We start from the raw sequence: 10895 nt of genomic DNA, 5'->3' as shown, positions 1-10895 counted from the left end.
CTGCTCGGGCTTCCTCACAGCATGGTAGCTGGTTTCGCAGAGAACCAAGAGAAAGCTGCATTTTTTTTTATCACCTAGCTTCAAAAGTCACATAGTGTAACTTGTGTCATAGTCATAAACCCTCCCAGAATCAACTAGAGGGAACATCCTGACGGGGGAATGCCAAAGTCATAAAAAGTATGTAGGATGGGAGACATGATGCACTCATTTTCATAAAGTACAATCTGCCACAGTCGCTTCATTGATGAATGAGCTAGCCACTTCATCTCAATGCACTTTATAGTTTCTTCTGTTCCCTCAATAATTACTTGCCCAGAGTAATAAACACTTGATTTATTTGTGAAAAATGGTTAACAGTGAGAGACCAAACTTTAAGGAAAACAAAAATTCTTAAATTATGGTATAAAAACCTGAACAGTCAGCCCATGATAAGGAAATAAACTCAGAAGAAAGTCATCTGCCTTTATATACAGCTTAAATTTTACAAATATGACGTTTGCTAATAGTGTCTAGATGTTTCTCTAGGTAATATCATCATGTTGACAGACCAGATATATCCATCTAACTTCGAGTTTCTCAATCTTGGCATCATTGACATTTTGGGCCAGGTAATTCTTTATTGTGAAGGGCTGTTCTGCACATTGCAGGATGTTTAGCAACATCTCGGGCCTCTACCCCTCCCCACCCAGTTCGTGAAAACCAAAAATGTCTCCAAACATTGCCAAATGTCCTCTAGGGGCCAAAATCATCCCCAGCTGAGAACCTCTGATGTAACTGAATGTGTGGAGCTGCAAAAATCTTCTCCAGAGTCTGTTTCCCAGGCTGCTCCTCCTTCAAAGGCTTGCTCAGGCGTATGCTGTAAGAACCGCTGCAGCTCACCATCATTTGGCATGTTCCATCCATTCAAGACACTTAGGTGCTAGTAAACTGAGTCTTTTCCCTGTTAACAACATTCAGTCTGAAAGGCAGAAACCCCTCTTCTACCGCTAATACTGGAGGATTAAGTCAGGCAGAATAATTTCAGTCAAAGGTCGGAAGAGGATATTAATGTCCTAGCTCACTCTGCTTGAGAACAAGTGGGTGTGCCGGGGGTCAGGGGGCCATGAGCACAGCTGTACACACTCTTCCCCACCACCCACCCTTCACAATCTCTCCCTCCCTCTTTCCAGGGAGAAGGTGTGAGTGGAAAATGAGTCCCACCTAAGCAAGGATGTGGTGATTACTCTATTCCTTGCATTCACAATTGACTAGGGGCTGAGAGTGTACATTGAGAAGAAGGTGTGAAAACAAGGAACAGTTTCCGCCCTGGGGTGTTATGGCATCTAAGCTACAAGGTGCAGGATGCAGTGTGAAATCGCTGTGTGCACCTCGGGTGGAGGGAGACACAGAGTGGGTGAAACTGAACCCTTCTCCATACACTCACCAGTATACGGACATGTTTGAATTTAGGGTTGGCAGGCAATGGGAGTGACATGTACAGGCAGTTCTCTATCTATAAGTAAGTCAATTCTCAAAGTATTAGTTGAAACTTACAATGCATATCCCATAAGAAAATTGTGTTATATATGCTGGCTATGTCCCCAGATCAGTTGACAAAAGCCTACTTAACTCCTTCAGTGCCACACCCCAAGTCCTGAAGCACAGAATCACCATGTGTAACACGCTTCTAGGGAAAGCTGCATTCCGGTTTCCAACAGGGGATGTCAGAAGCAGATCTCCTCTCATCGCAGGCCAGTCAGCAGACTCTCCCTCCAACTCCTCTTCAATTCAGTAGTCTTTCCCTGAGCAGCTGTAACGTACCAGGCAGGATGCAGGTGCTGGGGATTCAAAGAAAAACCAGTCACTGCTTTTAAGGAGCTTAGCCCCTGCCCGTGCCACTCCCTGCTCCTGTGTACACCCTGTACACATCGAGAGAGCAGAGACTCCCTTTCCAGCCTGGAGGTGACCTCCGTAATGGCCGGAAGTTGGAGCTGCTGTAGGAGGAGGTGGGGAGAGGACAGATTTGGGGACTTCTGCTTGTATTTTCTGGTTTTCATCAGCGCCTCTGACAAATGTTTCTGTCCTTCCTAATAACCAACTACTGTAAGACAGAAGGTAATTTCACAGTTTCTCCCTAGTCTTCCAGTTCCTGAAAAACAAAGTCAAATATTTATGGATAGTTGTAAGTAGAAGAGTGAGACCCATTAACCTGGTGATGGGGTGGAGGGTTTTTATCCTCATTACCTCCATTCCCATCCCACTGCCCACAGAGAATAAGAATGAATGTGGCCTAAGGTACAGAAAAGTGTCCTTGCAAAGCTGATACCGGGTCTTTGGCATTGTAGAGTGAGAAATTACTTTATGCAATGGTACCCTCCAAGTCCACTACCAGGTAAGCTATCCCAGGGTTCATGGAAGAGAAAGGCTCACAGATCAAATTAAGATGCTCCAATAGCATGGTTTATTAAATCCATTTAAAACTTACAAGAAGCAAGGGGAAAGAAATGAGGCAGGTTAACACACTTAGGGTAGGGTACAAGTTGGGTGGAAGGGCCACACCATCTGATCCTGTGTTGTGTGACTTCTGTCTCTTTCTCAGCTACATCAGCCTTGCCTGATGATGGGGAGGTTACAAGAACCAGAGTTGAGGTTTGTGGTAGTTAATTGTATGTGTCAACTTAGCTAGGCCACGGTACCCAGATATTTGGTCAAAGACTATTGCAGCTATTTCCGTGAAGGTATTTCATTTGGATGGGATTAACATTTAAATCAGTAGACTCTGAGTAAAGCCGATTGTACTCCATAACGTGGATGGACCTCATCCAATCAGTTAAAGGCCTTAAGAAAGACTGACCTCCCCTGAGAGAGGGGGAACGCTGCCAGCAGACTGCCTTCTGACTCAAACTGCAACTTTTGCCCGGGTCTCCAGCCTGCCGGCCTACCCTGCAGATTTTGGACTTGCTAGCCTCCATAATCATGTAAGCCAGTTCTTTAAAGTAAATCTCTCTCTCTCTCGATAGATAGATGTATATATAGATACATATATCATTTATACATATACATATATACATATATCATATATGCATATTATATTCATCTAGATAGATGTGTATACATAAACACACACACACTCTATTGGTTCTGTTTCTTTGGAGAACCCTGACTAATACAAGGTTGGACATGGGCCTCAGGCTGGAGCCAACATACTCAGACTCTATCAGAGACATGGGGACAAGGAAAGGACACTTGGACAATAGAAGCTTCTAGCTGATCAGCCTGCTCTACGGCCATGGGTTTCATCTGCATTTCTAGGGTAGAGCATGTAGGAGGCCAAAGTGGGACCATATGGGGGTCTTCAAATTGGCCAATTGGGGGATGATTTAGCTATCAACCTGGAGGTGACATGCTTTGTACCTTATGACTTGGTCTTTCCATCCCTTTCTTTCTATAAAGAACACTCTTCTTCATTCCATGTTTACGGATTACTAATTTACTATCTGTTTTTAACACATGAGTTTGCTCATAGTTCACAAGCTATTTGCTTTCTATGTCTGCTTAAGACTTCTTATGAGTTGCATCCACCCTATTTGTTTTTCTTGTCTTCTACAGCAGGTTGAATATTATTATATAATATAGCAAAGTGTATTTTGATTTCTGTAGGCCGAGAGGCACTGCCTAGAAGCCAGGTTGAGGGCAGAGGAGCAGCACAGGGAAGGACACTGTTCTACCCGAAATTGCTGTATCCATTGTGGGTAGGGATCTGTGCAGATTATGTTGCACTTAGAGCAATGATTGCCTCCCTTAATGTGGATCTAGACCATACCATTTCTGAGAATTAAAGTTTGTCTTTAGGAGATGTATTTGTATCTGAAAGATGGTTACCCAATGAATGAGCAGGAAGAATCCTTGTCTGAACCAGCCACTGGACAGGAGCTCTCAGACCCAGTGGGGGCTGTCTGCTAAGGTCCATACCCACCACCTATCCCCTGCAGCTGCACCTCCATCCCTGTGCTAGTATTAGTATAGAGGGACCAAGTATATCACCAGGAATTACAATGTCCATCTAGAGAGAGGAGAAGGATGCGTTCTGGGGTGAAACCCACTCTGTGGGTAGGGAAAGGGACTCCCTAAAAGGGACGGTGGCTAATTGTACTGTGGGCCTGGAAGGGGGAGGAAATGAGGCTAGGAGAGCAAGTGTCCCTGTGGACACTTATGCAGGGTTGAACTTCTCTGATGCCTTACTCTTGGGTCAGGAGGAGAATCAGATGAAATGAACAGTTTGAAGTTTTTCCCTCTGATGTCACAATTCCTGCCCTTTATCCCCAACCATTCAGACAAAGTCTGACACACCAAAAACCATTGGTGCAGTCGCGGTGGTAGGTGGAGAACCAAGGGACAGAATAGAAAAGGGAAGGGCAGCCTGCCTTGCCATCACCCCCAGGACTGCCCCTGCACCTGAGGGGTGCCTTATCAAAAGACCTCTGCCCAGGAGATCCAGGCACAGACGTCAGCAGAGGTGTGTGTGGGAGAAGAGGCATCTGCCAGCTGGATAGCCCTGGGATAAAGGAGGGCAAATGGCCTCATTCTCAAAGGCAATGAACTTGACTACGTTAATAACACATTTTGAGTTTCTCCTTAGGCCAGCTTCTTTCTCCCCCTACCTCCTAGAACCTATAAGAAAAAGGGGAGAAAAATGCAAAAGTCAATAGTGATTGGTCTTAGACTATACAGAGGACTGAGGTGAGACTCATCTGCATACTCACCGATGGGGCTAGTTTGTTTTAGAAAGAACATGAGGCTTCACCTTGGCAGTTTTCCCTCCACCCTTGCTGTCGTTAGTCCTGCCTCAGATGACCGAGGCCAGCTAGTCCCCCTCCGCAGTGCTGGAGTGGAACCCCACACTCATTCCCTTCATCGCGTGCTGTAATTACCTGACCTCCCAGCCAGCTTTCTCACCACACTGTGGTTTACGTGAAGTCAAGAGCAGGACTTATTCACTACCTGGCACAATGCTTAGCACATAGCACGCAAAAAAACATCTGTTGAATGAACAAATAAATGACCCAGCCTTGGACCAGCCTAGAATGAGATGAGAAGCAGGACCTAAGGCTGGGAGCCCCAGGCAGGGTCAAGGTTAGCTGTGGGGTCAGGAACAAAGGAAAGACTATCCCTTCTAGAGACAGCTGAGAGCGCACAGCTGGACAGCTGGTCCCTGTGAATGAAACAGGCATGTAAATCATGTTGGGGCTACCTCTATTAGCAAATAAGAATTCTAACTCGGATGTGGAGAGGCAGCCAATCTTATTAAAGAACCAAATGTCAGATCTCAAATATTTACACACGATCTTGCCATGGAACATGTTTTCCACCGGGGAAACCAGTGAAACTCTCTTCTCCCGGCACACCGCGCCAGAGCAGTCTTCCCAAAACCTGCCCAAAGCTTCCAGCACAGCCTTTGTTTGTGACTGTTTGTGGTCACAACATTTGTGAGAGTCTGGAAAGTCTTCTTCTTAGCAAAACATACCAAAGTTTGCAAACAACCATAGGGAGCAGTGGTTGTAGCCCCTCCCCTTCTGTGGTCTCCTGTGACCTCGGATAAAACCTGCCCCACAACTCCCAGGTGGCTCCCGACACCTGCCCCTCTGCCCCTTCTCCATCTGGTCTCTGCCGTGAGACTTCTCCAGTCACTGCTCTCTTTCCCACACCCCACACACACCTTGTACTTTCCCACCTTTGAACCTGGAGTCAGAGGTCCTGAAGTTCCTTTAAGGTGCCCAGGGGACAGGAGCTGGGCCATCACAGCCCACGCACAGCCAGAGCAATAAAAGGCAGAGGAACGGCCACAACCTGTTCTGCAGCGCCTTCCGGGCCCCACCCTCCTGGCTGGGCAGCGCCAGCTTCTGACTTGATGTTGTCTCTCAGCTTTTCTGACTCACATCTGCCCTTGGACTTGCCCTTCCTGTTACTCCCCGACCCCCTCATGGATCAGATTCCTGGAAATTCCTGCCAGAGCAAACAGGGATTTGGCCTCAGGACAGTGCTCACCCTTTTCTTCTCTACCTGTTCATTTAATAAAAATGGATTGGGCATCACTCGGCGTCCCCGGTGCTGTGGCAGACAGTGAGAACACAGCTGTGAACAGGACCCCGCTCCTGCCCTGGGAGCTCAGTCTTAGAGGGAGGCAGGCAACTACTCACAGAAATGCACACCCTGGGAGCCACACCACAGAGACACAACCGGGCCTGGTGTTTGCAGGAGAAAGTGACCTCTAAGATGAGGCCTGAAGGACAAGGCCCCACGGATGTTCCAAGGAAAGAGGAAAACATTTGAAGCCGGAAGAAAGAGGACACATAATGGTCTGGGAACTGCAAATAATTCAGGATGTCTGGACTCCAGAGTCCTTGGACGGAGTGACGAGAAATGCTGGAGGGATACTGAGGGCCCGGAAGATGAAGGGCCTTGTGAGGCGCCCAGTGTTCTGACTCTGCCTTGAGGGCAGGAGAAGCCGCTGAAGCGGAGGAGCGGGCTGGATCAGACGGCCTCTGTCAGGCCCAGGCACTCTTGCTGCAGTTGTCCTGGTCTCCTTAGCGCTGCCACCTCCCCCTCCAGCCCTTGGGTTTGGCCCCCACAGCACCAGCTACAGAACACGGTCCCCTCCATCTCCTTGCTGCCCCCGCAGAAAAACACACAAGCCCTACTGTTTAAGAATTGGTGTTTATTTTTTCAAACTGCTAATCCCTAAAAGGAGCCAGAAAAGGATAATATAATAGCTTGAGTTGTGGGTGGGGCTTGCGGTGGAGTGACTAAGGATCCAGCACCTTCCAGGTACAGTCCCTGCCCCTATCCCTGACTCTCCTGGTCATAAAATCTCCCCTTTCTCTTTTGTTCCCTGGGGTGGGCTTAATAAACAGTCCCCAGACCTCATTCTCCCACACACCTTAGAGTAGTGGCTCACAAATTTTTTGACTGCTGACCATAGAAAGACATTTTACAGCAAGACCCAGTAGACACACACATGGGCACACATGCACGCACACACGCATGCAAACAAAATTAATTTCCTGAAAAAATATTACACTTTCTACAAATGAGGTCCTCTAATGTTTTCTATCCTGGTCCAGTCTATTCTTTCTTTTTCTTTTTTGGCCTGTCATGACCACTAAATTGATTTCAATATCCACTAATGGGCTGCAACCTGAAGTTTGAAAAACATGACTTAGTGGCAGAACAAGCTGCGAGCTTTCCTGAGAGCACCCATCTCCGGCCGAGGCGATCCAGAGGAAGCCGTAAGTGCCCCCTTGTCTTAAAGGGTTATTTTGAGTTTTGAGCTGCTTCCTGGGCTTTAGCCAGCTTGGAAATGCTCCCCTTTGATCATTGCCTCAAATAGTACAGATCTGAGAAAAGTGTTAGATCTAGGTGGTGTTCCTCCCATGGTCTGCTGGTGAGTGAGAATGGCACAGGAATAAAGGAGCAGCCTGTGCTGTTAATGCCTGAGAACAGCAACAATAGCAGCAGCAATCATGATAATAATAATAATAGTAATAATAGTAATACCAAGATCTATTGAGATTGACTAGACACGGACTGTCCTGGGCTTGGTTTCACTCAATACTCACCACAACCTCTGAGTCAGGTATTATGTCCATTTTACAGAGTATGAGAGGGAGCTCAGAGGACCTACGAAGGGGAAGCACCGTAAGAGGCCAAGCTGGGATTAGATTAGGTCTGCTGGCCACCAGGGCCTAGGTGTTGACAAACCTGCGTATTTGGAGTGTGCCCGCTTATCTAAAGGTATTGGTGAGAACTGTCACCTCTCATTTCGTGTAGTAAAGTGTTGTCTTAGTCAGTTCAGGCGGCTATAACAAAGTACCATAGACTGGGTGGTTTATAGAGAAGAGAAATTTATTTCTCACAGTTCTGGAGGCTGGAAATCTGAGATCAGGATGCCAGAACGGTTGTGAGGGCCCTGGACCCTCTTTTGGGTTGCAGACTGCCAACTTGCTGTATCCTCACATGGCAGGAAGAGGGCTAGAGAGCTGTCTGAGATTTCTTTTAGAAGGGCACTAATCCCATTCATGAGGGCTCCACCCTCACGCCCTAGTCACCTCCCAAAGGCCCTACCTCCCAATACCATCACATGGGAGGTTAGGATTTCAACATATGAACTTTGGCAGGGCTAAAACATTCAGTCCATAGTAAGTGTATATATTCCACATGTTGCCCTGTGTCAGGGATTCCTCACTTGGGCCCATGGTTTGTTCTCAGAGTGTTTGTAGGCCCTTGAAATGGTGGAACAAGACTTTAAATGTGTTGTCCTAGCTAACTTCTTAAAGTGGTTGTTGACCCACTGACCCATGTGGCTGAGCTAAAGGATCTGATTGTAAATACATTTGCTCAGCAATGACAAATTCAAGTGTGTGTAGGGGGAAGGGTCAGAACAATAAGAGAGATTGTCTGGTGGTAGATCCCTGTGGGACAGGATGTTCATGTGGGAAGGGGATGCATACAACTGAAGTGAGTGGGTGATGGGGGAGATCCTGCCCAGAAAAGGGGATGGAGGCTGGGCAGAGCTGCTTCCTGGTCCATAAATGAGGGATTGTTCTAGATGGGTTTCCCAGAGCCCTGCAGAATTCTGCAGAGATGCCCTGAGGCTTACTTCCATCACCTCAGGCTTTAACCAGAGCTGTTCCCTCCTTTTGTTTGACGGGAAGGGAGGCAATCTCTGCTACTTAAAAAATGTGTGTGTGGGGGACTTTAGACCAATCCCAACTGAGGGACTTCTACAAAGTACCTGACCAGCACTCCTAAAAATCTTCAAGGTCATCCAAAACAGGGAAAGTCTGAGAAACTGTCACAGTCAAGGGGACACAAAGGAGACATGATGTCTAAACACAATGGGATACCCTGGATAGGATCCTGGAATAAAGAAAAGGACAGGAGGTAAAAACTAAGGAAATCTGAATAAGGTGTGGACTTCAGTTAATAATCACATATCAATATTGGTTCATTAATTGTGACAAAGGCACTAATGTAAGATAATAATAGAGGAAGCTGGTATGAGGATATGGAAACTGTACTATCTTTTCAACTTTTCCATAAATCTAAATCTGTTCTAAAATTTAAATATTTATTAAAAAGAAGGAGGATGCTGTTGACTAGCTGATCTCTGGGATGGTCCCCAACACTAACACTCCCTGAACAGTTTGTGAATTTGGCTGGGCTGGGCCTGGGGGAGAGGCTGGTCTCCAGAGGTTCTGAGCAGGGAATCCAGGATGTGAGCAGCGCCTGAGCACCAAGGAGCTACAGGGAAGTGTGATTTCAACCTGATCTGGCGGTCCTGCCCTTGGGGTCTGACCAGAAAGCAGGCTACCCTCAAGAATTGAGTCTGAGCATTATAGAACCATAGATGTGACAGTCTTCATCGCCGTCCTCTTTTTCTGCCATTGAACATCAACCAGCACTTCAAAAACAACTTGTCCAAGACTGAGCTCAGGGTGCCACCGCCAGCCCCTCACTCCTATACCTGCTCCTTTCCTGTGTCCTGGTAATGGCACCACCTTCCTCCACCCGCCCGAGCAGTGGCCAGCAATATCCGCAACACCCTCCCCTTTTTCACCTCCCACACTCAATCAGTCAGAACATCCTGAGAGTCCCCTGCGCCCCTATGGCTGGTGTCTGCATACCCACTCCATCGCCCCCTGCTGGCTTAGCTCACCCTCTCTCACTGCACTTCTGTCACAATAAACAGCCAACGACCAGTAACCTCTCGAATCCAATATTTTTTAAATAATTGTGATGAAATAGGACAAGCAAACCAAAGGGTAGAGATAATAAAGTAATGAACCCACCACCGAGCACAAGGAACAAACCATTACTGATAAAATTAAAGCTCTCTATGTACCATGTCTAGCTCGCTCCCCACCCTCCAACCTCTTCCTTTCCTGTTCTCATACGTCTTATCTTTCCTTCTCAGTGTGGCCTACTCTGAACACCCAATTTAACCCCTCCTTCCAAGTACCCTTGATCTCTTCTGCTTTTTTTTTTTTTATTTTATTTTTTCCTTTTTCTCCCCAAAGCCCCCCGGTACATAGTTGTATATTCTTCGTTGTGGGTCCTTCTAGTTGTGGCATGTGGGACACTGCCTCAGCGTGGTTTGACGAGCAGTGCCATGTCCGCGCCCAGGATTCGAACCAACGAAACACTGGGCCGCCTGCAGCGGAGCGCGCGAACCTAACCACTCGGCCACGGGGCCAGCCCCTCTTCTGCTTTTTTTAAAGAAATAGTATTTTGTCACTTTCTAACATACTGTATAATTATTTGATTATATCTGTATCAGTTTGCTAGGACTGCCATAACAAAGTGCCATAGACTGAGTGGCTTAAACAGTAGAAGTTTATTTTCTCACATTCTGGAGGTTAGAAGTCCAAGATCAAGGTGCTGGCAGGTTCGATTTCTCCCAAGGTCTCTCTCCTTGGCCTGCAAATAGTGTCTCTCTCTGTGTCCTCGCATGGGCTTTCCCCTAGGCCATCCATCCCTGGCGTCTCTTGTGCGTCCAAATTTCCTCTTTCGATAAGGACACCAGTCAGATTGGACTAGGGCCCACCATAACCCTTATTTTAACATAATCACCACTGTAAAGACCTTATTGCTAAATATAGTCACATTCTAAAGTACTGGGGATTAGGGCTTCAAAATGTGAATCTGAGGGGGGACACAGTTCAGCCAGTAACAATATCTATTGTTTATTTTCTGCCTTCCTTCTCTACAGTATATGCCCAGAGTTGTGTTTGTCTGTTTTATTCATTGGTGAATCTTAAGAGCCTAGAACTGCTCCTGGCACATAATGGGCACTTGATAAATATTTATTGAAATGAATTTTTACCTTGTCTAGGATCTCCAAGACAACGCTTACTTGA

At 46.8% G+C, this 10895-nt stretch overlaps 2 long non-coding RNA genes across 6 annotated transcripts in view; one reads left to right on the top strand and one right to left on the bottom strand.

Annotated features, from left to right (window-relative positions):
- Positions 1–318: 318 nt before the first annotated feature.
- LOC103562090 (uncharacterized) lies at positions 319–5903 on the bottom strand. 2 transcript variants are annotated; one of them, XR_011536774.1, is made up of 2 exons: positions 5696–5903; positions 319–1817 (listed from the first exon to the last, which is right to left on the bottom strand). It is a non-coding gene; the product is annotated as an uncharacterized lncRNA (long non-coding RNA). The 2 variants fall into 2 exon arrangements; XR_547619.2 differs by having other exon boundaries at positions 5711–5845.
- The window catches only part of LOC139081624 (uncharacterized), a 28325-nt gene continuing 23287 nt past the window's right edge, over positions 5858–10895 (top strand). For 2 of the 4 annotated variants that reach the window (XR_011536773.1, XR_011536772.1), the window contains exon 1: positions 6815–7265. This is a non-coding gene — a long non-coding RNA (uncharacterized lncRNA). The other 2 variants (XR_011536771.1, XR_011536770.1) reach the window with 2 other exon arrangements.

This window comes from Equus przewalskii, unplaced genomic scaffold, assembly GCF_037783145.1.
Source record: "Equus przewalskii isolate Varuska unplaced genomic scaffold, EquPr2 ChrUn-13, whole genome shotgun sequence".
Lineage (NCBI taxonomy): Eukaryota > Metazoa > Chordata > Mammalia > Perissodactyla > Equidae > Equus > Equus przewalskii.
Note: the sequence above shows the minus strand (reverse complement) of the source record. Positions and strands in the feature narration are given on the sequence as shown.